Here is a 26,781-nt window from a genome sequence, read left to right on the forward strand (position 1 = left end):
GATCCTGGAGCACTTGATGCTCAATATTCCGTCAATTCCCTTTTTGGTCCACACATGGAATGAAGGAAGACCTCTGGCGTACTTGCAGACTACGGGTGACGCATAAGATCCACGGGAGTGGCGTGTTACTGTCAGATTGACAGGATCAATCTTCACACATCCGACCACCTTGACGTGTCGTGTCAGACTGATTCCCTCCGGAGGATTGGCCCAGCCACTATGTCATCACTGTGAAGCTATCAGCCGTCGCATACGTCGCCGCCTAGACTCCACTCTTGCACAACACCTGTTCCTGGAGCACTTGTTGCTCAATATTCTGTCACTTCCTTCTCTGGTCCAACACATGAACGAAGGACGACCCCACAGGTGATGGCAGACCACGGGTGATGCGTAAGTCCTCCGGAGACAGGGTAAACTGTCCAACTGACAGGACCCCCAGCGCACGTCCGACCTCCTTGACTTGCTGTCTTAGACTGATGGCGCCAGAGTCGCGCTCTGACCGGAACCCCCCTTCCTTCGTGACGTCATATTCGCCATGGGAGGTTTTCATTGGCTCCCTGTGCCACATCGCTGTCGGTGACCAATCTGGTGTCACTGACGTCACACAGTTTTGGCGGCAAAACAGAGTAGCCAGCGCCATATTGGCTTCCTAAAGGGCCTAAACCACAGGCCAAAATACTCTTCTTTTACAAATTTCTCGCCACTTCGAGAACACTACATTCTCCCACATATATCAAACTGATGCCTGCGACGTAGAGAACGCTCGGGTAAAGTGGACATGACTCTTATAGCAGGCGTGGGAGAAATATAAGGGGGGGAACACCGTCACAGTATGTACAGTGAAAGGGAAGAGTGAACGGCAACAAAGACAGGACTAAGTTTCATGTTGGGTAAGTTGTGTATCAGAGCCGATTAGACAAGACGGCGTCTGCGAAAAGTAGAGTTAGGAAAGAGCAATCAATATTATGACAAGAATCTCTAACATGACTTAAGATAGCATTGTTTGTGTCTGCAGATATAAAACGTCTTTTGAGTTCCTTAAGTCTGTCATTAAGTGTACGGCCAGTTTCCCCAAAGTTTTGGAGTGGACAAGACGAACATGAAATAGAGTAGACACCGGCAGCATTAGCCTTGTATTGTAACAATGCTGCACATTGTATTGTAAGACTTACTGCCACACCTTGTATTGTAACACTGCCACACCTTGAATTATAATACTTACTGCCACACCTTGTATTGTAACACTGCCACTCCTTGTATTGTAATTCTGCAACACCTTGAATTGAAAAACTTACTTCCTCACCTTGTATTGTAATCCACCCACACCTTTTATTGTAATATTTACCGTCACACATTGTTACATACGATCATTTATATTGTTTATATATAACCATTTTATCCGCAAAATTTATATAATAAACATAATAATTCCAGAGCCCGGCTCTGTGGTGCAGCGGTCAGCACGGCCGCCTCTAAAGTGGCAGACTCAGGTTCAACTCCTGGCGGAGCCTTTTTCTCTCCAACTAAAGTTACACCCAGATAAATTTACTGATTACTATTTTACATTATCTTCAGTTAAGTTTATGTGAAATACGTAAACAAATATTTAGCTAATTATATCGTATAAAAAACTCAATTAAGCCTACATTTTCATAATAAATTTATATTTATTTAACAAAGAAATTGCAAACACTGAAGCATTTGTTCTATTAAGAAGTGCAAAAAAAGTATTGTTAAACTGATGTTGTTACGTTATGTTGGTAGTCCAAATACAGTATGTTGGCCATTACATTGGTAGTCCAAATACAGTGTGACGTTATGTGCGCAGTGCAAATACAGTAACACCGCCACACAGTTTTTTGTAACACTTACTGCAACACATTACATTGAAACACTTGCTGCCAGACATTGTTTTGTAACACTTACTGATACACCTTGAATTGTAACACTTACTGCCATACCTAGAGTTGTAACACATTCTTGTACACCTTGTATTCTAAGACTACTTCCCCTTGAAGTATAATATTTCCAGAAATACTTTATATTGTAATACTGCAACACCTTGTTTTGATGCACCATCACACTTTGCATTTCAACACTTTCTACAACATTATGAATTGTAATACTTACTTCCACATCTCGTGGAATATAGAATATAACGAGAATATAAACAATATTTAACTCCCTATAACACTTTCACGCATTTGATGATTTCTAGGTCGTCACCAAATTTTCTTACGTTTCCGCATAACAGACTACGCGTGTAGTCCGGCGAAAAAATATTTGTATAAATTCCATTTATTATCCGATCAACTTGGGAATAGTTTACAAATGTTTACCATGAAATTTACGTTTTTTCTAATAGTCGAACAGCTTATTAAAGAGATCGGCATGGCAGTGAATCATCGTGGTAAACCAATTGTATTATTGACACGACGAGTATAATCGACGTAGTTTTTATATATGTTGCCGGTCGAACGCATTCTTATGTGACCTTTAATACTTATGTTCTTATAGAACAATCTATTGCGAACACATTGGAACAAAAATGAAATACATACATCGAAAAATAATGTCAGGACAGTGAATTGAATATACACTTTTCAAAGCGAGTTTCGCCGATATGCCGCCGCGGGTAACACTTCGGTCACTTCCCTCACTGTTTTTGGGTGGGCTACGACATTGAATCTATATTTCTATTACTAATTACCGCGTGTAGTAACCTAGACTAACCATATTTCATTATCTGTGGCTACCGGCAGTGTACCACATATGTTAGCCTAACTCACACCAATTTATTTGCTGTCTATACCTCATGTATAAGGTAACACTAGTGGGACATAGTCAGTTACCCACAACACTCAGACCTATACCTCACACTGAGGTAAGAATCTTCAGGTCACCAGGAGCAACAGCTCACAATTTCTAAAATAACTCCACATTAACACCTGCGTTAGAGTGGCCTCACCATCTAACCATTATTTATCTAGGTGGTAATGACATCCATCCTACTCGACACCCAGCTGAGGTAATTAATCACCTTAAAACAATAATTTCCTCATTTAAACTTGTTAGCTGGTCAGTAGTGTTCACATTAGTGCAACCTCGTCAACAAGGTCATAATAATCGAGGGGAGTAAGTCCAGAATATTACCAAAGGGCTGCCAAATATATAAACTTTCGACTGAGGAAAACAGTATGATTGGATGCCACTTACATTCAATTTACAGCCAGACCATACAGGCAAAACCTGGCAAGAGATGGTCAGGTGAGTCTAGGTCACATGTAGTTGACAAATTGATCAACTCAATCAACCATTATAAAAGGTTGTGGCTAGCAAGCCAAAATTAACTATATATTTTATATTTTTACTTGTGTGTTCAAGTGCCCATTTATATATTATAAAATCTAAAAAAAACAAAAACACAGCACATATTCACATTACCGCACCATTAATTAATTTACGCCAACCTTTATTAGATAGGAATTTAGGTTGTGATTGTGCTGAGTTTTGCACAAATGCCGACTAAATAACTTAGTAGTTTCTTTAGTAGAAATTATTTCAACTAGTCTTGAACTAGTCAATAAGGCATTATATTATTCATTATTGTGCTGACTCTGCAACAGGGTGAGATCCAAGTACCTTATTTTCATTATTGTGCTGACCCTGCAACAGGGTGGGATCCAAGTACCTTATGCTCATTATTGTGCTGATCCTGCAACAGGGTGGGATCCAAGTACCTTATACTGACTCTGATTACAGTATATATACATATGTATATAAATCATTTTGTGTATTCACTATTTGCATATATAAATTTTGAGTGCTGCTGAATGTTCACTATTACATCAAATGGTGATAATGAAGAGCTAGCCAGGAGAATTTCTAATAGTGACATTCAAGTATTGCTCAAAATTCTTAGCTGCTTGTTGTTAGGTAGGTGCATTTAACTCGGAATGAGGAAGAGTGCAACTTAGCCAGAATAATTTAGGCTGTAATCAATTTACTTGCCAACTAATGAACAAGTACCCAAGCTACATTAGCAATAACTATTCAAGTCCTATGAAATTTGAACTTAAAGCCACCATGGCTACTGAAAAATTAAAGAGAGTCTGTATTGGCCTTAAAGGTCATTTAACCAGACTGATCAATAAGTCTGAAACTTTATCTAAAGCAACTCCCATTGATTACCATCAATTAGAAATATCATTGAGAGTAGCTGATCTCAAATTTGATCAAGTCAGATCTACAATCAGGTCTTATCTTGATATACTGAATGCAGCAGAAACTGATCCTGATGAAATCGATCAAACTCTAGCTGAGACATCTCAATATGAAGATGACACTCAAGATAAGCTTAATGTACTATGTAATATAGTAAGTCAACATAAATTCAATGCAAATAATACTGTGTCTCAATCCAGTGTACAATTACCTGAGGTTCGTCGACCTACTTCAGACTTACCTACATTTGCAAGACTAGATGAAGAAAATTGGGACACATTTTGGACTTCATTTGAGTTCATATACATGCAAAACCTTCTCTTGATAAGGTTTCTAAATTCTCTTACCTAAACAGTCTTCTCAAACGGGAGGCTAAAAATGTAATAAATAACCAAAGCTCTTGCTGAGAGCAATTATGAAGACGCTATAAAACTACTAAAATTGAGCTATTGCAACAAAGAGTTAAGTATAGCTAACCTATATTATCAGTTACTGGATCTAAATGCACCAAGTAACCGACCAGACTCACTTCAAAGCTTCAGGCTAGAAGTAGAGTCTCTAGTGAAGGCCTTAGGTACTAAAGTTGATGTACCAGCTTCCGAATGGTCAATTAAGTTACTTTTACAGAGGAAATTACCTCGAAATATTTTAGCAGAAATCTGCTCACACTATAAAACCGAGTTTCTCACTCTCGAGGAAATATTCGAGGGGTTAAGAATAATGGTCAACAGGTTGAAAACTCATGATAAGATTAAACCTGAGTCTAAGCAACCTAATACTGACAATTCAGTTAAACCAAAATCGCCTTTGAACAAGTCTAGTAAATTCAAGCCTAGGACTGTTCCATCCACGGGAAAGAAGAGTGGTAACATAGGTATTTATTCAGTATCTCCCTCTGAGACTGTAGTTGATGTGTCTGCCAAGAAGACAAACTCAGCAAGAAAGAGAAAATGTCTGTTCTGTGAACAAGAGCATGTCACTTATAAATGCAATGTTTATCCTAACTTTGATACCAGGATTAAACGCCTACAAGAATTACATAGATGCACCAAGTGCATGGGTTCTCATGACCCCAGTAAATGTGTAGTCCATCTACGGTTGTGCAGTAGATGCAACAAAGGTATGCATCATTATGCCTTATGTAGAAAGACATCACAATCTACCACACCTCGGGTGGATTTTATGAATTCTCCCACAGTTCAATACTGCAAAGTACACCAAGAAATTAATGTACTTGCAACTGAGTCAGGCAATAATACTAATCTGCCTAAAGCTCAGCTTAAACTAATTAATAGGAAGTATAGAGTCAATACTAGAGGTCTTTTCAAGCAAGGATCACAGAAGACCTTCATCACACAGCAGTTAGTTGAGCGGTTGAAATTAAAACCTGCCAAACCTGCCAGGGAGCCGGTCGGCCGAGCAGACAGAACGCGGGACTTGTGATCCTGTGGTCCTGGGTTCGATCCCAGGTGCCGGCGAGAAACAATGGGCAGAGTTTCTTTCACCCTATGCCCCTGTTACCTAGCAGTAAATAGGTACCTGGGTGTTAGTCAGCTGTCACAGGCTGCTTCCTGGGGGTGGAGGCCTGGTCGAGGACCGGGCCGCGGGGACACTAAAAGCCCCAAAATCATCTCAAGATAACCTCAAGATAACGTGTGAAATTAAGTATCTCTGGGTTCTTGACTAACAGTGGACCTCGTGAATACCAAGTAGTCAAGGTATTAGTACGACTTGGATCTTCCACTAATTCAATACTAGCGGAAGTAGTGGATAAGCTTCCTTCAGACCTGCAGGTCACAGGACTTGTTCACACTGCGAAATATCTCAGACGTAACCGCATGCGGCTAGCGTATCACAAAATAAATTCTGACCGCCTCATAGACGTTGGTATCCTAATAGTTGCTGACTATTATTACAGATTTATAAATGGATGCACCCGACAACTAGGGATGAATTTGTTGTCATCTGCTGGAGGCAAATTGCTAACAGGACCGGTGCTTTTTCAGCAAAAATCTGTGTCAAACAACAAACAACCAAACAATTCAATAGTGGCGTGACTAGGCTCGGAACAGTCACCCCTACATTTCAGAGAAATATCTGGAGATAATGAGTCTGATCCACCTGTATTTCGACTGTGGGATTTAGACACTTTAGGTATTGTCCCTGATAAGCCAATCCCTGATGATATGTGGACTTACAGCAATATCTGGACACAGTTGTCTATAGAGGTAAACAATACTGGGTGAGACCTGGCATGGAAGTTGAATTATCCCCAACTTTTAGTGAATTATTTCATGGCAGCTTCCCAATTAAAGTCTCAATTAATACAGCTACAGAAAAAGCCTGATAAACTGAATATGTATCATCAATTAGTTCAACAACAACTCGACAGTAAATTCATTGAAGTTGTTGATAACGATGACCGAAAAACAGGTCACTATCTACCCCATCACGCTGTAATGAAAGACTCAGTGACGACACCAATACGTATCGTTTTTAACTGTAGTGCCAAAGTGAAGGCAAACAGCGTGTCCTTGAATGAGTGTCTCCAAACTCGACCTAGCCTAACACAAAGGCTATATGACGTATTATTACGATTCCGTACTGGTATTTTTGCTTATACTGCTGATATCAGTAAAGCTTTCCTTAGAGTAGGCTTACAAGAGGAGGATCGTGATTTTACCAAATTTCTCTGGATTAAGGATCCACTGGATCCTGACAGTAATGTCATAACCTACATATAATCCCCTCATATAACCAGAACAATAATCTCCTCCCTCACTGGAAATGGAAACATTGGTTAGTGCAATAGGCCTGGGGCCCTGAAACTTCTTCAGTCGTTCAAGTGTATGAGCATTACCTGCTTACGCTGGTCAGAGTGCCTCACTTTGTACTTGAGGTCCCCAGTCTTTTCTGTCACAATGTAGGGGCCTTCGTACTTGTGGGACAAAGTGTTCCCTAGTCGAGGCTTTAATACCAGGACAGGGTCACCAGGCTGAAATACCCGCAACTTAGCCTTAGCATCGCTTCGTTCTTTCATATTTTCTTGAGCCTTCCCAAGATACTTTAGTGCAGCCGCCTTGCAGTCCTTGAGTCTCTGGTGGTGTTGCACAAAGAAAGCCAAACCTTCGGTCAACGTTACGTTCCGTAACAGATTCTCCTGTAACATTTGCAAGGTTCCACGAACTTTATGGCCAAAGACTAACTCAAAAAGAGAACATCCCAGTGAACTTTGTAGCCCCTCTCGAGCAGCAAACAAAAGATACGTCAAGTTCTCATCCCAGAAGGTGTGGGAACTCTCGCACGATGTCTTCAACATCTGCTTCAGAGTTAGATGGAGCCGCTCAATTACCCCTGACTCTTTGGATGGTATGGGCTGGAAACCTTATGAGTTATTCCATGGTCCTTACAGAATTGTTAAAAAATATCACACTAAAAGTTAGTACCATTGTCAGTTTGCACGACCCGAGGCAGTCCAAAAGTGGAAAAAAATTACAACAACAACGAGCAACAACAGTCTTTGCTCGGTTGTTCCTTACAGCAAAAGCCTCTGGGTAACGGGTCGTAATACACATCATCGTGATTAGGTAAATATTACCAGTCTTAGTTCTAGGTATTGGACCAACACAGTCCATTACCACATGAGAAAATGGTTTCTCCGGCACGACAATAGGCCTTAGAGGAGCTTTAGGTGGTGTCTGGTTTGGTTTCCCAACAAGTTGACAAGCAATACATTCATTACAAAATTTTGCCACATCGCTTTTCAGCTTGGGCCAAAAAAATACTTGCAGATTTTGTGATAAGTAATATTAATACCTTGATGTCCCCCCATAGGATCATCATGAGCAGCTGACAAAACTCTCCCTATAGCATGTCAGCAACATAATCTGGTGGACTACCTCCCACTCATTTGACAAGGGAGCACTCTGTGGTCTCCATTTTCTCATCAAATTCCGATCATTGTAGTAGTACCCAGTTGCTGCGTCTACAATTTCCTCCTTAGAGATGGCTACCTCGTGGCATTCTGCAAGACTGGGGTCAGCTTTCTGTAACTCACTCAAGGAGGCGTCCAGGCCTTGGTCAGATGCCATTGGCCGAGGCTCAACAGTGTTCTCCTCCACCTCCTCACTACTCTCGGTAGGCGGTGGTGGCAGGCTCTCCACAATGTCCTCGGCCATGTCATCGAGTCGGGCCATGAATGTGTCCGCAAATTCCACTTGGCTTTCACCACTCGGAAAGTTCCTCGTGTCCTCGGGATTTACCACCTTGGCTAGCACAGGGCTGCCCTCACATTTAAGTCCCATAGACCTGGTCACCGTGCACGCAGGGTACACAACATTATCCTCTGCAGCGGGTAGATCCAGGAAAACCTTAGGGGTAGGCAACATAATAGGCAGTCTGAAGTCCCCTACCTTATCCCCTGCTAAATCATTACCCAATATTACATCAACATTAGGGAAAGGTAGGTACGAAGTGACTCCGACTGTACAAACACCCTTGTGGAAATCAGACTCTAGGGTAACCTTATGGAGGGGTACTGCTCGAGTATCACTAGTGACACCCTCGACCAGTACCACCTCTCCAGTGTCGAGAGTGTTGGCCCCTTGCAATGCACTCTCTAAAATTAAGATTTGGATGACACCGGTGTCTCGGAAGATCACCACGTCCTTCCAGGAAGATCCCTCAGACAAAAGTAGTCTCCCTTTCGATAAGAATGGGGTAAGCAGGTCCAACCACTGTGGGTTGGAGGTCTTACTCTCTAACCCTTCAGAAGGCCTCAAGCCCTGTGTCACAACAAGAGCATTGGGTCTTTTTTCCGGGTACAGTTGCCAACAACGGCTAGTAATGTGGTTAGGATGTTTACAGTGACCACAGATACGTCGGGGAGAAAAGATATTACTAACAGGATTGCCCTTCAGTTCACTCTTAGGTGCCGTGGGGCTAGACAATTTAACAAGGTTAGTTATGTCTGAAACAAAAGATGCATTAGGTAAAGGGTTAGAATGAGCTGGTCTGGACTGGCTGTGGGTATAAGTTTTGCTACTCAGCGGTGTATAATTATTTTTATTGGGCCTTTTGCCCGCCCACTGGTAGTTTTCTGCCATCTTGGCCAAATCCCCTATTTTAGAATCTACCTCTATCCTTCCTCTAATGTAATGTGCTACATTCTCTGGCATATTATCTATAAAGTGTTCCACTAAAACTAAATTCTTAAGTGCCTCGTATGTTTCGGCTTTAACTGAGCGAATCCATTTTTCAAACAATCTAATTTGATCATTAGCAAATTCAGTGAACGGTTGGTTGTGAGTAGGCCTAAGGATGCAATAAGCTTGGCGGTGAGCTTCAGGCATAATTTCATATGCCCTCAAAATCCGTTCCCTGACTTTACTATATTCAAAACACTCGTCGTCAGCAATGTTTGTAAAAATATCTTGGGCCTTACCTTTAAGTCTTCCCTGTAGGATTTTCACCCACTCTTCCTTTGGCCAGTTCATGGACATGGCTGAAAATGGTTGAAAAACCTTTCAGGGTCCGACTCTGAAAATTCAGTCAAGTTATGCTTTTTCTCATAATGCCTAGGGTTTGAATCTCCGGCAGGTGGTGGTCCAGTGGTATTCGCTCAAATTGTAGCCTTCTCGGTTTTGATTCTTTGCTCCTCTAGTCTTATTTTTGCTAACTATGTAAGTACTATGTACAATTAATTGTACTATGTACAATTAATTGTACTATGTACAATTAATTGTACTATGTACAATTAATTGTACATAGTACAATTAATTGTACTATGTACAATTAAAGTACAATTGTACTATGTACAATTAATTGTACTATGTACAATTAAAGAGATTGTAAAATCTCTTGTATGTATGTACCTTACCTAAATAAACATTCGATTTGATTTTGATTTGATTTGATTTGAACTCTTGAGCCATCTCTCTGTCCCTATGAGCTGCACTTTTCGCTTGGCTAGGCTGGCATAAAGGTGTATCATCTGGCAATAGTTCTTGATCCATGCAATGTTGTAATATTTCATTCACCAAAGTCCACTTTTTATCCGCGTCATTTAACTCTTGGCCAAATTCCTTGCCTAACAATATTAAATTAGATTTGATAAGCTTCTTGATCTCTACCACTGAAGGATCCTTTGCCAGTTCCTGCATTTTATCCTCCATCACTAATTAATTTAGCTCCTAGCCAAAGAAAAAATTAAAAAATAAAAATTGGAAAAAAAACAAAAATTTGCACGGCCCCTAACACATGGCCACACTTACCTCAATCGTGAAGGGATCCAGCTAGGTGTCCAGTCAGTGCAATATATATCCTTTGCTAGATTAGCTGGGCCCTAGGCTAACACACAACCATTCTGCGGAAAACAAGAATTTTTAGTTTTGGCACTCAAAAATCAAATTTTTTACAATTACAGTTCATCCCAGTCAGGCCAACCACTTGTTAAGGATTGGTGGTCTGATATGTGGGGCTTGTATTATGGAGTAGGTTCAGCAGTTAGAATTAAGATGTATCTCAAGTATGGGAGATCATAAAGGCTCGGCCCCCAATAAAATATAAACAGAGATAATTAATTGGCTACAAGACAATGTCAGCCTAGAGGTAGATCATTGATCTCCTACACGGGAAGAATGGATACTCCTTTAAAACTAACTTATTTATTAAACCCTCTTAACAACCCCCCCCCCCATATACATTCACAACAATAACAATAATTACTTCACCACACTATCTTACGTTAAAAGCCTTGGTCCACATAAACAGGATATAAGGTTTTACAATGAGCACAAGCTAGGGTAAAGTCTACTAGGCAAGGGACACTAGCAAGGACTCTAGGTAGCTTACTGGTACTACTGGAGCCCATGTGGTTCCACTGGGACCCCCTTAGAGTAACTTAGCAATGTAAACACTAGTGATCACCTAATTAATTAATACACATTATTACTCTACACATTACAACACACTTATGCCAGAAAACGAGAACACAACACATTACTTATCTTGGTAAACTAGACACAGAATAAGGTAAGGGAGAGAAGCAGGAGGAAGTGGAGAGGGATGCAGAGATCATTACATCACGACGCCAGCCAGAGAAGGAGGTGCGTCTCCAGTTTCAGCTTCCTCCAGTTTACTCAGATCTACTTTACTAATACTTTCTAATCATTTGTAAACATAGCTGATGCCTATTTTATTAATTATTAATCAACCACAAGCTCAGTCTTTAAATGCTCAGTGAGAAACAAGATTCGTCTTACGTCTGGCAAGAAAGATACAGACACACATTGGCAAGCATTCCAAATAATATAAAGTCGTTTATTTAGCTCAATTTGACCTCTGGTTTCCACTGATGAACCCAGGGTCGTAACAACCGCGCTTTGCTTCGGCGCCATTGACACCGCAGTCTGCTCAGGAGTCCCCGACTCCGCGCTCTGCTCAGGCATCCACGACTCCCCGCTCTGCTCAGGCGTCCCCGACTCCCCACTCTGCTCAGGCTTCCTCGACTCCCCGCTCTGCTCAGGCATCCCCGACTCCCCGCTCTGCTCAGGCATCCCCGACTCCCCGCTCTGCTCAGGCATCCCCGACTCCCTGCTCTGCTCAGGCGTCCTCGACTCCCTGCTCTGCTCAGGCGTACCCGACTCCCCGCTCTGCTCAGGCGTCCCTGACTCCCCGCTCTGCTCAGGTGTCCCCGACTCCCCGCTCTCCTCAGGCGTCCCCGACTCCCCGCTCTGCTCAGGCGTCCCCGACTCCCCGCTCTGCTCAGGTGTCCCCGACTCCCCGCTCTGCTCAGGCGTCCCCGACTCCTCGCTCTGCTCAGGCGTCCCCGACTCCCCGCTCTGCTCAGGTGTCCCCGACTCCCCGCTCTGCTCAGGCGTCCCCGACTCCCCGCTCTGCTCAGGCGTCCCCGACTCCCCGCTCTGCTCAGCCGTCCCCGACTCCCCGCTCTGCTCAGGCGTCCCCGACTTCCCGCTCTGCTCAGGCGCCGCTGCCACCGAACTCTTTGCCACATCTGGGTGTACCTTGGTGTCATGTACAGTTTGTTTGAAGACATTAGAAATTGCTATGCAGGCATTAATTAGTAATTCTCTGTTTTCGGCGGGAGTTTTATCCAGGATTTCCATCATCTTCAAAAAAGTTACATCATCCTTTTTGCAGAGCCAGTACACAGAGTGGTCACTGGGACCATTTCTCCTTGAATTATTAGTCATGTTGGCACATTTTTTGTGTATGGCTGCTGAACAGAGTTGCATTTAAAGCTCTATTGGTAATCTACCTTCATGTTGCATTCTATGCACGTTTTTATCAAAGACATTTTTGTTGAACACTTCTGTTCAGTGGTAATGGTCTTCCAAGGTCTTACAAGGTGGGGTGTTGACCGTTGGGGGTTTGACCGTGGGTGTTGACCGTTGGGGGTTGACCAATGGGGGTTGACAGTGGGTGTTTACCAACTATATATGCTATATGGACTGACAGTGTTGCTAACACATGTCGCACTCTTAATTTGTTTTGTTCACTTGTTAGATTACATTACTTGCATTTTCCCACTTGTTATCTTACAGTGGAGGCGTCTAGTTTCTGTGCCTGGGCACTAGTTACCTGAGTGCGTAACACTATTTGGAAGAATTCACACACACACAGTGGGTACTGGGGTGGGCCTACCTCCAAATGGCCCTTGTTTATATACACACGACGGACTTATTTTGTGTATAATTTGTTCACTTGTTGTTAAAATATGTTATCTTAATTTTTGTATAATAGACACACGTTTTGCATAGAGAGCTTAGCACTATGGGCATTGATTTCTTGATGTTTCAATAGCGAGGGATGTGATTTATTGACGACTTGGCAACTATTGCCTAAGGCCTGCTGGCACTACGAGGGCAGACATTGACTACACACGAGTTTCACTTATTTTTCCTTGAACACAAACGGTCGGATGGTAATCACTATGATATGCTTTTTAATATGTTGTGACACACTTTAAAAGTTATGTGACTGTGTTTAGTTCCTGTATTACTGAAATTTCCCTAGATATATATTGTTTTCTGCGGAGCTCGCATAGTGTGGCCCTTCCCCCTCTCACACCCAGAACGACACCATTTGGAGGAGGAGGAACGACAATCAAAACAAAAGTTACTCTAATTGAATTTAAACAATTACGTTAACACACACGTGTCTCAACGACACTTAAATGGCATCAATAACTCGTAAATCAATTAATTACATCAACTTGAAAGTCAAGCATTCGGTGAGTAATTCCCAATTAATTACTGAATACAACAGCCTATTAATTCAGACGAGTATTGACAAAGCCTACTGTCTCTCAACTGACAGTTCACTTCCGGTCTTACGACAAGATTACCTTAACGAGGGTAGACTACTGTACCACACACAATGTTCCAATACTCCGTGTAAACAACAACATCAACATCTGGTGAATTCACTAAGTGGCGATTACTAATTCTCTCTAATTAGCTACGAGTGCTTAATCACTCTGTCCTCAGACAGAGCTGATCAGTCCAACGAATTACAACAGCTTAATTACAGCGCAATTGACTCCGATCATAACAGACCGTCAACCCCTTACGTTAATCACTCAATTAACGACAGCTCGTTAAATCGTTAACACTACGTTAGTCTTCACTTGACAATTCCTCCACTGCGTGAACTTCACTGTGACTGTTGCCTATACACGTCCCTACGTTAATCACAACAATGTTCAACGAACAAGTGACCTCGTTAAGTAAATCGTGACCCTCCGGTGACGTTAACTGACTTTAATTCTCACGGAATCCTTCACAGTACACAACGCCTTCCACCAAGGTCAAACTTGTCTACGGTTTACACACACAGTACAACACAGTACATCACAGTACAACACAGTACATCCTTGCCACTCACGGCAAAACTTGTAAATGACTTCCCCCAGTAAATTATCCACCAATAATTCACACTTTACCACAACACAACAGTAAAATATATAACCAAGGGAAATCTCCCTGTTACCACTTTTCACTGCTGAAAAAGGGAATCAAATTACAGCGAATACATACACGGCACATAGAAAAAAATATAGAAGTAAATAACTCACTTTACTCTACCTCTGAATGTGTCACTAGGTGTCTTCACACACGTCATAAATCACAGTTGGGCCCAATCCTCAACTTGATGACAAACAGGGTAGACTCACACGTCTCCAATTCCCATTCACCTCCCCAGGTGGTCCCAGGGACAAAAGCCAGACGGAACACTGGGGGCGAACCCAGCTTCAGAGTTTTATTACCCAAACGGAAACAGTGTACTTACATCAATCATGTGGGGCCCCGCTCTTTCACTCACACATACACGTCAATCACACTCCCACTGCTGCTGCTGGATGATGACGTAGGCGTCCTCACTTCCTACACGTGATCAGGTGGAGCACAGGGTCCTAGACCACGGGGTTAGCTCTACACACACAGAGACCAGGATGGCGCAGACACACCGGCTTAGGCAAGCCAGGGTGCGCACAACAGCAGGAATGCGGTACCACGCCCCTTCCACTTGACACGGTACCCCAGGATACGATGGTACACGGTGTTACACGGTACACGAGACCCGAGAGAGTCCTTCACTGTTCCTCAGAATTATAACATTTAAGGTTTCTCTCATAACACTGAAACCTTTTCTAGCACGTCTCACAGCAGTATCTTCAAGCACAGATACGATCGACGGCGGATGTCGCTTTTGTAGCCCGATAATAAACTACGCCTCACTCAGTCCAGTTCCTCTAAGATGGCGTCCCACAATTACGCGGCTAGATGACAAGTTCTCATGGCTTGATACAAGCCCCTTTCCGATTACCGGATTCTTACCCACGGCACACGGAAAGATAGCAAGATGTAGGCGTGACTTTAGTAACGTTGCAGGCGGTATTTCCCGATTCTTGGCCTAGCACGGGAAATGTCCTGTCCTCGGGCAGCAACGTCCTAGGTAAGAATGTCTTTCCCGCCAATATCATGCCTGGGGTACCATGCAGTACCCCTCAGCGTCTTGGCCAATCACGGTTCAGCATTTCTGAGGCCCCAGAGCCTCAGCCAATGGCATACCTGCCCCATGACGCTACCCCCTCTCTCACGAGGTGGACACGTGATAGGGGGGGGGGGGGTGGTCTACGGCCGTTAACCCCCCATACCTCCCTCTCTACACTTGACTTGTACAAAAATTTCCCTGAAATCAACTCCCTCCTGTAATTTCCTTCACAGACCTGATACAGCGATCAGAATGACATCAATGGCTAGCAATTGTCATGGGCTGTCCAACGACACCCAACACGACTGTGGAAAAGTTATATCCAGAAAGTTGAATCACGGTGCACATCACTGGTGCACTATGCAATTTCGTACTTAATTCAGTGCACGAGAGAGCAGGGAAAATATGTCCCCTGACATCAACCTCCCACTAAGGGTTTATTTCACTGGAAGCAAAATACACCCCACCATTTTACCAGCTCGATGGTGCACTGTGCACGAGCTGTCACACACACCTTGACAGCTCACTTCCGGCTGGGTAGTGGTGGGTGGAGACTCCGTTTTCTATGCGTCGTCGCCCTGAGAGACTTGGGGTGACTCCTCCGATTCGTTCTGGGTAGTGTTACCTGACTTAGGCGCAGAGTGGTGCTCGGCTCCAGGGCCAGGCTCTAGCCGGCTCGACGCCTCGAAGCTAGGCTGAACCCCCAAGCTCTGCAGCTCCGGCTTCAGTCTGTGTCATATCGGACACACTAGCAACACCCTGGGATGGACTACCCGGAGAGGCTCTATCTTCACTCTCCTCCGACCTTGATGACGCATCATCGCGTTCCTCATGGCGTTTTAACATGTTAACATGGTACTTCTTATTGACCCCCCTTACGCATACGACGTACGTCAATGAGTGACTGCACTCAGTGATGGTGAAGGGTCCCTTCCACTGTAGCAGGAGCTTGTTCCTGCTTGTAGGGAGGAGTAGGAGTACTTTATCTCCCACCTTAAACTTCCTCTCCCTGGCCTTCTGGTTGTACCTGCTCTTCTGGTACTCTTTAGCCTTGGCGAGTTCCTCCCTGGCCAACTTACACGTCTCTTCTAGACGGTTCCTCAAATCTATGACTTACTCATACGTCGTCTTGGTTTCTGGGGTACAGTCTTCCTCCTCCCATAGGTTCTTCAACACATGCAGCGGTCCCTTTACTGTGCGACCATACAGGAGCTCGAACGGTGAGAACCGGGTACTTGCCTGGGGTACTTCCCTGCAGGCAAACAATACCGGGTTAATGTACCTTGGCCACTCCTTGGGTTGCTCTATGCACATCTTCCTGAGCATTCTCTTTAGGGTACCATTAAACCGTTCCACCAACCCATTTCCCATAGCATGATAAGGTGTGGTGAATGATGACTGCAACATGAGTAGCCTAGCTACTTCCGCCATCATCTCACTAGGTGAACTGTGCCCCCCTGTCGCTGTGTATCTTCTCCGGTATACCTAAGCGACTGAAGAATCCAACCAATGCTTCCGCCACTGTGACGGTCTCGATATTCTTCAAAGGTGCCGCCTCTGGATACCGAGTAGCATGATCTACCATGGTCAGGATATATCTACTGCCGTCTGATGCCCTCGGCTCAATCGGGCCAATTATATCTACACTGACCATCTTAAATGGTTGATCAATGATGGGGAAAAGCTTCAGCTTCCCTGGCTGCACCTTACCTCTGTCAGCGGTGCGTTGACAGGCGTCACATGACCGAGTGTACCGCTGTACGTCCCCAGTCATCCCTGGCCAATAGAACGATGACTGAATTCGTTCACTGGTCTTAGCATGTCCCATGTGACCCCCCATTACTCCCTCATGACCGAGAGTAAACACAGCTAGGCGATGCTCTTTGGGGACCAGTAATTGTTCCCAAGTGTCCTGGGATGTTTCCACCCTGCGCACTAGCTTACCCTTAACCTCCAAGTACTTATACTTGCGCTTATTCATGGTGAAGACCCTACCCTCTGCTGGCATGCTCTCTCATCTTCCTGAGTGTGGGGTCTTTCCTTTGGGCTTCCTGGAATTCTTTAGCGCTTACTCCTTTCAAAGAATGTAGTTTCAGCGGCTTGACCACTTTGGTGGGTTGCGCACTCATTGCGCGTGTGGTCACCGCGGCTACTAAAACCTTGTTCCCCCTGGGAGCAGCAGTGACACCCTCAGTCACCAGGGGTCTTCCCCCTCTCCTCTTATCTACCTCTGAGGCGGTGACCCTTGCCCACCCCCGGGGTTGGCGGGACCTGGCTGGATCAGCTGATCGAGCCCCCACCCACCTCCTTGAGTTTCTTCCCGTTTTCTGTTGGCGGAAAGGAGCAGACTTTCCCCGTTTTCCTTGCGCCTGCTGCCTCTGTTCCTTAGCCGGGGATGCAGCCATGGCTTGGCTACCAGCTGACTGGCACGTGACGTCACCTCCAGCTGGTGTGAGTCCCGTTCTCTGTGAGTCACTTCCACAGGACCGACTCTTACTATTTCACACTCCAGGGGCGTTTCCCAACAACAACCCGTATACAGCGTTCTTGCATTTCACCGCTCGTATTTTACCTTTAACATATGGTGTGTCAACAGTCAGGGATACCTCGATCATATCTATCTGTGTACCATCAGGGTATCTTACATGAATGGTTCTGCCTGTCTCGTTCCCAGGCTCGACAAGGCTCTCTCGGACCATATGAGTAGTAGCTCCCCTGTCTCGAAAGACCTTGGTCCATTTACCATTAACTAAACCTTTTGCAGTCTCCAGGGTAGTGCTCCAGAGGATCACCTCCCTCGTGGGCACCCAGACCAGCAATTTGTGCGTGTGTTCCCCCCTTTTCTGCACGCTTGCTCTTCTTACACTGTGCTGCCTTGTGACCTGGCTGGCCGCAAATAAAACAGCGGGGTCCACTGACCTTGTGTGGCTTATGGCTTACTCTAGACTTACTCTCTTTAGGCCTAGCCCCGCTCCCTGAGGCTTGGTCACGACGTCGGTTCTCAGATGAACCTCCCTGTCTAGGTCTGTGTGCCTCAGCCCACCTATCGGCACATTCTGCCATAGCCTCATTAAGACATTATAGATTCAGTATCTCATTCATAGATTATGCTCTCTCATTCTCCTGAGTTTAGCACGGAGCGCAGATTCCACTGCCTCCAAGAACAGTTCCCTAGTCATCAGCTCAAACAACGTGTTGTCTTCCGGAACGACGGCGTTGTTCAACTCAAGATAGCGCTTTGAGGCTCGACTGCAGCCTCTGCAACATGGCCCGGTACGTTTCCCCTTGACGTACTCTAATCTGACGGAATGCCCTCATCATTCCATCGGCCGAAATGCCATAGCCTTTCATTAAGGCTCGCTTCAGGGCATCATAATCGTTGCACATGGGAGTTCCCAAACCCTGGTATATACTTAATGCCCTTCCCTTCAACAATGAAGCTAGCGCTTGGGCCCAAGTTGACCTACTCCACTTCCCTTCCGTTGCTCTGCGTTCGAAGCGGTCAATGTATGCATCCATTGAATCCACTTGCTCATCGAAAGCTATAAGATTAGGCATTTTTATCTTAACAACTGGCCCCTCTGGGCCGGGCTCTGTGGGTTGGGTTTGGCTTCCCTTCCCAGCTGTGGCTTGCACCTTTGCAATCTACAACCGGTTCTCTCTCTCCTGATGGGTATTCCACATTTCCATCACAAACTTAGACATCCCATGTGCTGAGAGACCCATTAACCTAGCTTGTTCTCGCAGCATGTCTAAAGTGAATCCCGCCTTGGGTTGTACAGTCCCCATTCTGGCCGGCGATTCCTGCATCAACCTACCTGCTGATGCAACTCTACCTTCCACGAAAGTTTCTATTGGAATTCTTTGGTGAGGGCGCGACCTCCCACTAAGATCCTGTGGCGTACTACTTCTATCACCTCCTACCACGTCCACTACACGAAAGTCGGCTAGGGGATTTTCCTCATCCCCTAAATCACTTCCCGGCGTTTCGTTCGCCGAAGCGTAACTAGCGTTAAGCCTTTCAGGTGACGCTTCTCTCTCTGACGTGTCCCTAGTGTCACGGAGGGCTGGCAACTCCTGACCGACCCATGCCTGGCATATCTCCTCCACCCGGGCCCTGTGTCCCATCACGTACTGACGGCATTCCCCCTCCGTCTTACTACCCGCATCATCTGGCATCCTGCCATAGACAGACACATACAGATACACGTACTCTTTCCTGTAATCCACAGACCTACTGACAGTGTGTGTTGGTGTGTGTACCTACTTGTGACAACTGTGACAACACACCCCCAACAATACTGTTCCACAATGTTCTGCAATTTGAGACTTTTTTCTTTAATGATCAAAAGTCCGTGCATGGGCTCGAACCCAAGTGACACAGACCCACGTTGGGCGCCAGATCTGTGAGATTTTTTCTTTGACAGGTTATCAAAAGAATTAAGTCCTATTGATGTTACGTTAATCGCAACTACCTCGCAAGAGAGGCAGACCTTAAACAGCAAGAGCTGCCAGTGGCAGATATTTAATCTTAAAGCCTAAGATCATAGGACCGCGGGAACAAACCGCCAGGCGAAACCACTCGGGTAACACCTGTCACTTAGGTCGCTGGCTCCTCCTAGTTAACAAACTAATAAAGGGTAGCCGACGGATTCTCACTTCTTATTTATAGAAGTGTGGTGCTGTGCAATGGACTCGAGCTTTAGATACAGACTTGATATGAACATAAGCAGGCAAAGCGTTGCAGAACATGAAATGTGGGGCAGTATTATTGGAAGGTTTGACGTAAACGACCGTTTCTAAACAAAACAATTTATTCACAAAACAAGACTAAAACTACTACACATTGAATTTACGTTACTTTACTGTCACTCCAGTGGCACATTAAAGTACAGCTAATCAACAGCCTGATGGACCCACGGTCTCCTTATCCCGTCGTCGCTGACTGAACAATGACACTAACTGAACAAAGTGGCGCCCACTGGTGACGCAAGCTTGCAATCAATATTGTCACGGCTTCACGGTGACCAATACTATAATCACAAAAACTTGACTGGCGCTCGCTGCCCACAACGAGGTACCAAGTAACAAGGCGGTTAATCCAAGAATGATAACCCCTTATAAAAAAAATCTTACGTTAACACTTGTCTCTCAGGACAATCAAAACAAAAGTTACTCTAATTGAATTTAAACAATTACGTTAACACACACGTGTCTCAACGACACTTAAATGGCATCAATAACTCGTAAATCAATTAATTACATCAACTTGAAAGTCAAGCATTCGGTGAGTAATTCCCAATTAATTACTGAATTCAACAGCCTATTAATTCAGACGAGTATTGACAAAGCCTACTGTCTCTCAACTGACAGTTCACTTCCGGTCTTACGACAAGATTACCTAACGAGGGTAGACTACTGTACCACACACAATGTTCCTAATACTCCGTGTAAACAACAACATCAACACCTGGTGACTTCACTAAGTGGTGATTACTAATTCTCTCTAATTAGCTACGAGTGCTTAATCACTCTGTCCGCAGACAGAGCTGTTCACTCCAACGAATTACAACAGCTTAATTACAGCGCAATTGACTCCGATCATAACAGACCGTCAACCCCTTACGTTAATCACTCAATTAACGACAGCTCGTTAAATCGTTAACACTACGTTAGTCTTCACTTGACAATTCCTCCACTGCGTGAACTTCACTGTGACTGTTGCCTTTACATGTCCCTACGTTAATCACAACAATGTTCAACGAACAAGTGACCTCGTTAAGTAAATTGTGACCCCTGGTGACGTTAACTGACTTTAATTCTCACGGAATCCTTCACAGTACACAACGCCTTCCACCAAGGTCAAACTTGTCTACAGTTTACACACACAGTACAACACAGTACATCACAGTACAACACAGTACATCCTTGCCACTCACGGCAAAACATGTAAATGACCTACCCCAGTAAATTATCCACCAATAATTCACACTTTACCACAACACAACAGTAAAATATATAACCAAGGGAAATCTCCCTGCTACCACTTTCCACTGCTGAAAAAGGGAATCAAATTACTGCGAATACATACACAGCACATAGAAAAAAATATAGAAGTAATAACTCACTTTACTCTACCTCTGAATGTGTCACTAGGTGTCTTCACACACGTCATAAATCACAGTTGGGCCCAATCCTCAACTTGATGACAAACAGGGTAGACTCACACGTCTCCAATTCCCATTCACCTCCCCAGGTGGTCCCAGGGACAAAGGCCAGAGGGAACACTGGGGGCGAACCCAGCTTCAGAGTTTTATTACCCAAACGGAAACAGTGTACTTACATCAATCATGTGGTGCCCCGCTCTTTCACTCACACATACACGTCAATCACACTCCCACTGCTGCTGCTGGATGATGACGTAGGCGTCCTCACTTCCTACACGTGGTCAGGTGGAGCACAGGGTCCTAGACCACGGGGTTAGCTCTACACACACAGAGACCAGGATGGCACAGACACACCGGCTTAGGCAAGCCAGGGTGCGCACAACAGCAGGAATGCGGTACCACGCCCCTTCCACTTGACACGGTACTCCAGGATACGACGGTACACGGTGTTACACGGTACACGAGACCCGAGAGAGTCCTTCACTGTTCCTCAGAATTATAACATTTAAGGTTTCTCTCATAACACTGAAACCTTTTCTAGCACGTCTCACAGCAGTATCTTCAAGCACAGATACGATCGACGGCGGATGTCGCTTTTGTAGCCCGATAATAAACTACACCTCACTCAGTCCAGTTCCTCTAAGATGGCATCCCACAATTACGCGGCTAGATGACAAGTTCTCACGGCTCGATACAAGACCCTTTCCGATTACCGGATTCTTACGCACGGCACACGGAAAGATAGCAAGATGTAGGCGTGACTTTAGTAACGTTGCAGGCGGTATTTCCCGATGCTTGGCCTAGCACGGGAAATGTCCTGTCCTCAGGCAGCAACGTCCTAGGTAAGAATGTCTTTCCCGCCAATATCATGCCTGGGGTACCATGCAGTACCCCTCAGCGTCTTGGCCAATCACGGTTCAGCATTTCTGAGGCCCCAGAGCGTCAGCCAATGGCATACCTGCCCCATGACGCTACCCCCTCTCTCACGAGGTGGACACGTGATAGGGGGGGTGGTCTACGGCCGTTAACCCCCCATACCTCCCTCTCTACACTTGACTTGTACAAAAATTTCCCTGAAATCAACTCCCTCCTGTAATTTCCTTCACAGACCTGATACAGCGATCAGAATGACATCAATGGCTAGCAATTGTCATGGGCTGTCCAACGACACCCAACACGACTGTGGAAAAGTTATAATCCAGAAAGTTGAATCATGGTGCACATCACTGGTGCACTATGCAATTTCGTACTTAATTCAGTGCACGAGAGAGCAGGGAAAATATGTCCCCTGACACCGCTCCAATATAGAAGCATCAAGAAATATGGACCAATAGGCTTTCTACAAATCACTTCCATTCAACCCATTGTTTCGTGTTCTGTCTTGTGTTTTAGGAATTTAATACCCTATTAATACCACCTCACACCATCCACCTTACTCAAATGTAGATATAAACAAATCGAAGATGTGTAAGTTCTATTCAGTTGTGTATGTGTAAGCTGAAGTCTTTGAAAATGTAATAAGTTTTACGAAACTGCACTTCAAGTGTCGCGTCAGACTAGAAATAAAAATGAATTTTGGAGAATTGATTTTTGAATTACCACCAACAGTGAAAAGAAACGTACGAAAGATCGAGAAAATTCGTGTTATAGAAATATATATATATATATATTATATATATATATATATATATATTATATATATATATATATATATATATATATATATATATATATATATATATATATATATATATATATATATATATATGCGCACTGCATCCAGGGTTCCTGCCCGCCATCTGAGGAGCTGGAGGAACTCGACAACCTATGATAACCATCTTTGTAACCCATATGTAACTCCTTTTTTGTAACAAAGTTCAAATAAAGTAAATATATATGTGTACATACAAAAGAATGGGGGTGGTAGGAGAAGATAATATTAGTGTTCAGTGAGAAACCACAAGGTCTCCCTCTGAATACTTTTTATTTTCTTCTCCGAGGCTATGGGTCCCCACATTGGCACCAGAGGTGGTACCCTCACAAACTTTAAAAAAAAAATATATATATATATCCATATGTAACTCCTTTTTTGTAACAAAGTTCAAATAAAGTAAATATATATGTGTACATACAAAAGAATGGGGGTGGTAGGAGAAGATAATATTAGTGTTCAGTGAGAAACCACAAGGTCTCCTCTGAATACTTTTTATTTTCTTCTCCGAGGCTATGGGTCCCCACATTGGCATCTATAGGTAGGTACCTATCACAACTTTATCTATATATGTATATATATATATATATATATATATATCTATATATATATATATATATATATATATATATATATATATTAATATATATATAACGCACAGTGGGGGATCCTCAGATAAGGTGCTAAGAACTAAGAACAAAGGTCATTTTGTTCCAAGTCTAAGAACAAAGTGTAAGAGGTCAGTATTAGATGTTTATGTTTGAACCTTTAAAGAAGTTGTCCAATACCCTCCAACTTGTTCAGTAATGTTTGGAGAAGTTTCGATGAGATCAGCCTTGTCATGTCTGGTTTGCAGTGTTGTTAGTCCTGTGACACGTTTCTAGTATGAGAATGATTGATAAAGATGAAGCCACCCAAGAGTGGCACGGGCATGAATAGCCCGAAATGGTATGAGAGTTGATTTAATTCTGGGAGGATCTTTCTCCAAACCAGCTGTATATGTCCCTTTGTATATGAGGTCTCAATGTTTGTTTGTCAATTTCTAACTTACTACTTATAAACTAAGTATTATTAGTTTTACTAATATTTTTTACTAAGTATTTACTAAGTATTACTTACTAAATAAACTAATGTTTATTTACTTTTTCCCCCGCAGCTTCAACTTTCAGTGGCTAATCAAAAGGTACAGTAATTTATAATATCTTTGTTTTTCGTAGTCTAACAAACATAATTTGTTCTTTGCTTCAAAATAATTACATATGTTTATAAAGCCTCTTAAGAAGCAAAGTTGATCATTTCGACCGAGTAAAGGTGAATTCCAAGGAGTAGTTTGGTAATGAGTTTCATTTATAAAAATAACCTCCAAAATTATAGATGTTACAGAGTGTAGACTTAAATAAATTATTAACTATAAGGATACAGGTGTATAATTTAGTTGCTAGGTAATACAATATATTTTAAAGTGTATTTTTCATACGCGCGAGTGTATGAAAGGTGTATATGTATACACAAATTGGAAATATTAGAGCCGAGACTGATGTCCTCAATTACTCATGATTAGCATCATAATTAAGCTCTCGTTATTTAAGGACACTCTCGTTCGCTGACACGACAAAATAACACAAACTACATATCATGCCTCAGTCATTAACTGTAATCATTCAACATGTTATCGAATGGCGAAGAGTGGATGTTATTCATTTACGCATCACATTCATTCACTGCATTGTAATACATAGGATAAACTCGACACATTAAACAGAATGATATCACAAATCCCCACAGCTAAAGGCGATATTTGTTCCATTAGATAGCCAACGCAGGCGTGACCAACGAACGAGTAGCGGCCTGCCCACTTGTCCATTGCGGGATTTGCAAGATTTGCAACACATATATATTCACTTATAGTGAATAATATAATACTACTTAGTTATCAGATCGTCTCATGTCAAACCCACGTTATGAAGTCTGTTATTAAAATGCTGATTTCGACCTAATGCTTTGAAGGGGGGTCTTTAAGGAAGCGAATTTTAGGTAGTGTTGTTGATGAAGTGTAGCGATGCTTGGGTGCGTTGATCTGGTGTTGTTTAGATGAAATGTTGTTCAGGTGGATATGGTAACGATACGGTGAGAGAGAGAGAGAGAGAGAGAGAGAGGAGAGAGAGAGAGAGAGAGAGAGAGAGAGAGAGAGAGAGAGAGAGAGAGAGAGGAGAGAGAGAGAGAGAGAGAGAGAGAGAGAGAGAGAGAGAGAGAGAGAGAGAGAGAGAGAGAGAGAGAGAGAGAGAGAGAGAGAGAGAGTGAGAGAGAGAGAGAGAGCAGAGAGAGAGAGAGAGAGTAGAGAGAGAGAGAGAGATGAGAGAGAGAGAGAGAGAGAGAGAGAGAGAGAGAGAGAGAGAGAGAGAGAGAGAGAGAGAGAGAGAGAGAGAGAGAGAGAGAGAGAGAGAGAGAGAGAGAGAGAGAGAGAGAGAGAGAGAGAGAGAGAGAGAGAGAGAGAGAGAGAGAGATAGAAGAGAGAGAGAGAGAGAGAGAGAGAGAGAGGAGAGAGAGAGAGAGAGAGATAGAGAGAGAGACCTAACAAACCTTACGGAATTCTATGATAAAATAACGAGGATAAGGCAACACAGAGAACGTTGAGCCGACTGCATATTTCTGGACTCAAAAAGCCTTTGATACAGTTCCGCACAGGAGACTGCTATTCAAACTTGAGAGGCAGGCGGGAGTTAGCGGAAAGGCCCTAGCATGGGTAATGTTACGGTGCCCTCTCCTATTTCTTCCATTTGCCTGCTTTAAGACTCATATCAGCTTTCTCTACTGATTCTCTGAGATACAGGGAGTCTGTTGGTATATGTGGCGACAGATAAGGGAGAAATTTACATTATAAGTTGTAGGTAAGGGGAAAATGGCGCTCTGATATAAATGAAAGAGTACCCCTACCTGCAGATATGCCGTTTTGTAAAGGACGCTAGCCGATTGCGGATTGGCCGACTTAGGCCACGGGCGACCAATCAGAGCCCACCGTGACGTCACCGAGTGCCCCGGGCGGCGCCAACGTCAGAACTGGTCTGACTACGAAGGGGAGAGGACGTTTCTCGGTGAGCTCTGAAGGATTTGAGGCTCTACAAGGCTTACTCAGTGGATTAGAGCTAGCCATTGCAGCCCACCATCGTTATTGGAGACCCTGCGCTTCTGGGAAGCAACAAGAAGCCAAGTTCATCGAGCAGAGGAGTGCCAAACTTGGAAAATTGGTCGGCGACGACGCTGGGTGGCGCCACTTGACGCTGAGGGTCTGGAGGGTGTGGCGAGCTGCCCTAGCTGTGACTGAGTCACGTTCACTAAGGACTTTGGAGGGACGACACCGTTCCTAGGGCAAGGAGCAACGCCTTGTGGAAGGGACGAGTGAGTGCATGCAGTGATGTGCGCAGTGCCCAATGGTTAACCAGGATTGGGATATCTGAAACTTTGTGAATAGTTTGGGGATGCGCGAAGGCTTCACGACACCTGAGGACTTGTGGAATTTTCCTGGATCGTCAAGAAGCGACTCAGGAAGCGTGGGACCTCACACCATCGAGGGACAGGCGTCGAGAGCCAGGAATGTAAAGGTAGATCAATTTCCCTCCCATTACCCCTTGTTTGATTAGGCTAGATGGGCCATTATGTTCATAT

The sequence above is a fragment of the Procambarus clarkii genome, chromosome 33 (assembly GCF_040958095.1).
Source record: "Procambarus clarkii isolate CNS0578487 chromosome 33, FALCON_Pclarkii_2.0, whole genome shotgun sequence".
NCBI classification, from domain to species: Eukaryota; Metazoa; Arthropoda; class Malacostraca; order Decapoda; family Cambaridae; genus Procambarus; species Procambarus clarkii.